This window comes from Acanthaster planci, linkage group LG15, assembly GCF_054643075.1.
Source record: "Acanthaster planci isolate LZ-2023a linkage group LG15, COTS_SCS, whole genome shotgun sequence".
NCBI lineage: Eukaryota > Metazoa > Echinodermata > Asteroidea > Valvatida > Acanthasteridae > Acanthaster > Acanthaster planci.
The window spans coordinates 4,718,463-4,726,049 of NC_141791.1; positions in this window are offsets into that span (position 1 = coordinate 4,718,463).

The window sequence follows — 7,587 nt, forward strand, 5'->3', positions numbered from 1 at the left end:
ATGAAACGATGGTAGATTGGATTCATCAACCAGAAATAAAGGGTAAAACTTCAAGGAGTGGACGAATGGGATAACAAATTGTCTCCATATTTAAGTTACATTCATTGCAATGATGCTATGACTGACAAATATATTCATGAACACTACCTAGAAGAAACCCTGCTTGTAATTTATTTTAGAAAGATAATTTTGCGTTTCTATTCCAGGTGCCTAGCTGGCATAAACCCCCAAGACGGAACCAAGACTGGACGGAAGACAGGAGTTCATACAGGTGTATTGAAGCTTGCAAATGACCTGAAGGCGTTCGAAAATGAACGGCATTTGTGATGGGCAACCTGCACAGTCTAGTTGGCATGGCCAAGTATCTGTTACAAATGAACTTTTTAAATCTGCATGAACATTTGTACCCGGTTGTTTTGGGGTAAAAAAACTATTCCCCACCCACTCAAAGCCAAATTATACCTGGTTTTTTTCAGAAAAGAAAATTTCACCCTTGATTGAAACGTCAGGCCCTCTTACTTAACTGACATAAAAATTTGTGACAGTTAATACAAACCCAACAAGAATTTTCCTTCCTCTAGAAACGCCACAGTACAGTTTGGCCTTGTGTGGATTTTGAATAATCCAGTCCAGCCTTGCTTTTTTATTTTACTTGTAAACTGAATAAGTATCATGAAATAAGTATCATTACAAAGTGCAAGTTTTTTACTCCAAAGCAACCAGGTACAGTTTGGCCTGGTTGGGGTTTGGAATGTCCTAGTGCAGCCTCGCATGTTTTTAGTTTTCTTTTGAAGTGAATATGTTTTAAGACAAAGGCACAGAGTGCAATATTTTAAACCTAAAATGGTGTTACAACAAATAAGCACAAATGGAGCAAATTTAAAACAACATCTTTATATGCAAGTCCAGAGTAAAATGACACTCTTGTGCAGATTGTGAGAAATAAACCAAAGCACTTTTTGTTTGTAAGGAAAGTGTTTCAGGTCTGTATTTCTTGCCTTTAGTATATAACCTGGTCCATTAAACAACAGGGCAGTCGACGGTGCTGTTAAATGACGCCATTAGCAGTGAATTCAACAGAAAAAATTAATCAAAAAATAATGGGTCTGTAAAGCAACAGTGTAAAAAAGCATTACATTTTGTTGTTTTACATTTTTCAGGCGTTAAATGATGTCTTGGAAAATGAAAAATACAGGGTCTGGGGCTTAAAGAAACGGGTTGTTTCGTTAAAGTACAGAATTTGAAAGTTAAAAGTTAAAAAGTTAAAATACAGTCCGTTCCGTTAAAATACAAATGCTGTTTTTTTACGGAACGGTTCTGGCGTCCCAACTGCCAGATTTTTTTACAGTGTAGAATATGGCAGAAACTTAGCGAAAATGGAAGAGGTACGGTAAAAATGTTCAACTTCTTTCAATTACATTTGTTAAACTAAAGCTAATATGGATGTGAAACTTACATCATTGATAGAAGAACATGTGTGCCCTCCGATTTTGCAAAGATTCCAGCATTTGGACCATTGTCAAGATTTTTATTATTGGATATATGTAACAATCTGCACGGGAAGTTTGCTATCAAGGATAGGATATGGCAAAACCGTAGCAAAAATTTAAGAGGTACGGTAAAAATGTTCAACTTCTTTCAACTAAGGCAAATATGGATATCATACTGACATCATTCAATAGAAAGCTTTCCGATGATGCCAAGATTGCCGCACTTGGACCATTTCAAGTCTTTTTTGTTATATATATGGAACAATCTGGTACGGGAAGTTAGGTATCAAGGATAGGTTACGGCAGAGCTTTAGCGAAAATGGAAGAGGTACGGGAAAACTTTTATCTTCTTTCACAATATCTTTTCAACCAGAGCAAGTATGGATATCATACTGACATCATCCGATAGAGGAGCATGAAAGCTTTCCGATGATTCCAAGATTGCCGCACTTGGAGCATTTTCAAGTCTTTTTTGTGTTATATATATGGAACAATCTAGTACGGGAAGTTTGGTATCAAGGATAGGGTACGGCAGAACTACAGCGAAAATTGAAGAGGTACAGGGAAAACTGTCAACTTCTTTAAAGAACATCTTTCCAACTAAAGCAAACATGGATATGAAACTTACATTATTCGATAGAGGAACAAGTAAGCTGTTTAATGACGCTACGATTACCGCATTTGGACCATTTTCAGGACTTTTTTATTGGATATATGGAATAATCCATGACGGGAAGTTTTGCTATCAAGGATAGGATATGGCAGAACTGTAGCAAAAATGGAAGAGGTTCGGTAAAAAAGTTCAACTTCTTTCAATTAAACCTTTTAAACCAAAGCTAATATAGATATAAAAGTTTCATCATTGCATAGAGGAACATGTACGCTTTCCGATGATGCCAAGATTGCAGAATTTGGACCATTTTCGGGACTTTTATGATCGGATATATGGAGCAATCTAGAAGGGGACGTTTGTTATCAAGGATGGGATATGTCAGAAAACCGCAGTGAAAATGGAAGAGATACGGTGAAAACTTTCAACTTCTTTCAACAACATATTTTTGCCAACAGCAAATTTGGATATGAAACTTAAATCATTGGATAGAGGAACGTTTAAACTTTCCTATGATGCCAAGATTGCCGCATTTGGAAAATTTTCAGGACTTTTATGATTGGATATAAGGAGCAATCTGGCATGGGAAGTTTGCTATCAAGGATTGGATATGGCTGAAGTGCAGTGAAAATGGAAGAGATACCAAAAAATTTCAACTTCTTTCAACAACATCTTTTTAACTACAGCAAATATAGATATAAAACGTACATCATTGGATAGAAGAACATGTAAGCTTTTTTGAAAATTTGCGGTACTTTTCTGATCGGATATATGGAGCAATATAGCACGGGAAGTTTGCTTTCAAGGATAGGATATGGCAGAACTGCAGTGAAAATGAAAGAGATACGGTAAAACTGTCAACTTCTTTCAACTTCATCTTTTTACCAACAGTAAATGTGGATATGAAACTTACAAAAAGATTTCAAATACGTCTTTTTAACTAAAGGAAATGAAACTTACATCATTGGATAGAGAAACGTATGAGCTTTCCGATGATGCCAAGATTCTTGCATTTGGAAAATTGTCAGGATTTTTATGATCGGACATATGGAACAATCCAGCACGAAAAGTTTAGTATGAAGGATAGTATGTGGCAGAACTTCTTTCAACAACATATTCTTACCACCAGCAAATTTGGTTATGAAACTTAAATCCTTGGATAGAGGAACATGTAAGCTTTCCGATGATGCCACAATTTTTATGATCGAATATATGGAGCAATCTAGCAGGGGAAGTTTGCTATCAAGGATAGCATCTGGCAGAAGTGCCGCGAAAATGGAAGACGTACGGTAAAAAATTTCAACTACTTTCAACAACATCTTTTAAACTACGCAAATATGGATACAAAACTTACATCATTGCATAGAGGAACATGTAAGGTTTCCGATGATGCTAGGATTTCTGCATTTGGACCATTTTCAGGATTTTTATGATCTGATATTTGGAGCAATCTAGCAGGGAAATTTGCTGTCAAGGATAGCATATGCGAGAACTGCAAAGAAAATGGAAGAGATACGGTAAAAACTTTCAACTTTTTTCAAAAACATCTCTGTACCTGCATCAAATATGGATATTAAACCTACATCATTGAATAGAGGACCTTGTAAGGTTTCCGATGATGCCCTGCTTGTCGCATTTGGACCATTTTCAGGATTTTCATGATCGAAAATATGGAACAATCTAGCAAGGGAAGTTTGCTATCAAGAATAGCATATGGCAGAACTGCGGATAAAATGGAAGAGGTACGGTAAAAAATTTCAACTTCTTTCAATTACATCTTTTTCACTATGACAAAATATGGATATGAAACTTACATCATTCGATAAACGAACATGTAGGCCGTCCGATGATGTCAAGATTGCCGTATTTGGACCATTTTCAAGATTTTTATGATTGGATATATAGAGCAATCTAGCACCGGAATGTTGCTATCAAGGATAGCATACGGCAGAAATGTAGCGAAAATGGAAGAGGTACAGTAAAAACTTTCAACTACATTCAATTACATCTTTTTACCTACAGCAAATGTGGATGAGAAACTTACATCATTGAATAGTGTAACATGTAAGCTTTGCGATGATGCCAAGACTGCTGCATATGGACCACTTCCAGGATTTTTATGATCGGATATATAAAGTCATCTAGCACGGGAAGTTTGCTATCAAGGAGTGCATACGGCAGAACTGTAGCAAAAATGGAAGAGGTACGGTGGTTTTTAACTAAAACAAATATGTATATGAAACTTACATTATTGGATAGAAAAACATGTAAGCTTTCCGATGATGCTAAGATTGCCGTATTTGGACCATTGTCAGAATTTGTAGGATGGGATATATGGAGCAATGTAGCACAGGAAGTTTGCTATCAAGGAGAACATACGGCAGAACTGCAGTTAAAATGGAAGAGATACTGTAAGAACATTCAACTTCTTTCAACAATATTTTTTACCTACAGCAAATGTGGATATGAAACTTACATCATTGGACAGAGAAACATGTAAGCTTTCCGATGATGCCTATATTGCTGCATTTGGACCCTTTTCAGGATTTTTGTGATTGGATATATGGAGCAATCTAGTACGGGAAGTTTGCTATCAAGGAGTGCATACGGCAGAACTGTAGCGAAAATGAAAGAGTTACGGTAGAAACTTTCAACTACTTTCAATTACATCTTTTTAACCAAAACAAATATGAATATGAAACTTACATCATTGGATAGAAAAACTTGTAAGCTTTGCGATGATGCTAAGATTGCTGCATTTGGCTAATTTGCAGGATTTTTATGATCGGATATGTAAAGTCATCTAGCACGGGAGGTTTGCTGTCAAGGAGTGCATACGGCAGAACTGTAGCATCTTTTTAACAAAAACAAATATGAATATGAAACGTACATCATTGGATAGAGAAACGTGTAAGCTTTCCGATGAGGACTGTATTGCTGCATTAGGACCCTTTTCAAGATTTTTATGACCAGATATATGGAGCAATCTAGCACGGGAAGTTTGCTATCAAGGAGTTCATACGGCAGAACTGTAGTAAAAATGGAAGGGGTACGGTAGAAACCCTCAACTACTTTCAATTACATCTTTTTAACAAAAACAAATATGAATATGAAACGTACATCATTGGATAGAGAAACATGTAAGCTTTCCGATGAGGACTAGATTGCTGCATTTTGACCCTTTTCAGGATTTGTATAATCGGATATATGGAGCAATCTAGCACGGGAAGTTTGCTACAAGGATAGCATACGGCAGAACTGTAGCGAAAATGGAAGAGGTACGGCAGAAATTTTCAATTACTTTCAATTACATCTTTTAAACTAAAACAAATATGAATATGAAACTTACATCATTGGATAGAGAAAAATGTAGGCTTTACGATGATGCTACGATTGCTGCATTTGGACAATTTTCAGGATTTTTATGATCGGATTGTTTGTGGCAATCTAGCACTTGAAGTTCGCTATCAAGGATAGCATACGGCAGAACTGTAGCGAAAATGGAAGAGGTATGGTGGAAACTTTCAACTACGTTCAATTATATCTTTTCAACTAAACCAAATATGGATATAAAACTTACATCATTGGACAGAGGAACATGTAAGCTTTTTGATGATGGCTAGAATGCTGCATTTGGACCCTTTCAAGATTTTTATGACCAGATATATGGAGCAATCTAGCACGGGAAGTTTGCTATCAAGGATTGCATACGGCAGAACTGTAGCAAAAATGGAAGAGGTGCTGTGGAGATTTTCAACTACTTTCAATTACATCTTTCATCTTTGGATAGAGGCACATGTAAGCTTGCGGTTGATTCTAAGATTGCTGCATTTTGCTCATTTTCAGGATTTTTATGATCGGATATATGGAGCAATCTAGCACGGGAAGTGTGCTATCACGGATAGCATATGGCAGAACTGCAGTTAAAATGGAAGAGATACGGTAAAACTGTTCTACTTCTTTTAACAATATCTTTTTACCTACAGCAAATGTGGGTATGAAACTTACATCATTTGACAGAGGAACATGTACGCTTTCCGATGATGCAAAGATTACTGCATTTGGACCATTTTCAATTTTTTTATGATCGGATATATAAAGTCATCTAGCACAGTAAGTTTGCTATTGTGGCGAAATCCTCCCCTGGACTCACCAACGTTGCCGTCCACCTTGGGTAGGCGACTTCCTTCGGGCGAACCTGGGAAGGGGACGTACCCTGAGTAGGGCCTCGGCCGTCCTACGAGCGGTCTAATAAGAAGGCCGGGGGAGCAGACTCGTTGTGGGGCAGTCTACCACCAGGCACCAGGCACACCACACAGGGTACAAATAACCAACGGATCAAGCCAATACATTTCGGGAGAGACCGATGTATTTATTTATTAAACACGTAAGTGCTCCCTAATCAGGTGTCTTTTCTGCTTCTGGGCAGCGGACAACTCAACAATAACTTACAGGGCAGATTCCTCCTTCTTGCCTCTACTTAAGGGTTCAACTCACCCTGGTACACGGCTCGGCTCAGCTCCACGCGGTGCAAACCCAGTCACCAGAGCACGAACGCGGAGGATGGGCACAAAAAGAGAGGGAAAGTACGGCGCAGCGTCAGCAAGCGTGCAGCCCGAAAGAGCGCTGGGACGGAAGAGGCAGACCGCACGCAAGTCACGCGCTTATATACCCGCGCCGGGTACCAACGCCCTACGCAATTTGTGCGCAACAGGGCGAGCTTGAGCACGTGCACCAGCGTCCATAAACTTGTCTAATGCGTAAAACTGTCTAATAATTAACTGTTCCGTTACACTATCAAGGATAGCATATGGCAGAACTGTAGCGAAAATGGAAGAGATACGGTTAAACCTTTCAACCTCTTTCAACAATATCTACAGCAAATGTGGATATGAAACTTACACCATTGGATAGAAAACGTGTAATCTTTCCGATGACCCAAAGATTGCCGCATTTGGACAATTGTCAGGATTTTTATGATTGAACTTGTAAAGTCATCTAGCACAGGAAGTTTGCTATCAGAACTGTAGCGAATATGGAAGAGGTACGGTAGAAACTTTCAACTACTTTCAAGTACATCTTTTTAAATAAAACAAATATATATATGAAACTTACATCATTGGACAGAGGAACATGTGAGCTTTTTGACGATGCCTAGATTGCTGCATTTAGCCCATTTGCAGGATTTTTATGATCGGATATGTAAAGTCATCTAGCACGTGAAGTTTGGTATCAAGGAGAGTATACGGCAGAACTGTAGCGAAAGTGAGGGAGGTACGGTAGAAAGTTGCAACTTCTTTCAATAATATCTTTTCACCTACAGCAAATGTGGATATGAAACTTACATCATTGGATAGAAAAACATGTAAGCTTTCCCATGATGCCAGGATTGCTGCATGTGCACCATTTTTAGGATTATTATGATATTGTAGCGAAATAGTGGGGTGGTTAGAGCGCCCTCTTTAATTATTTGCAGTTAAGCATTGA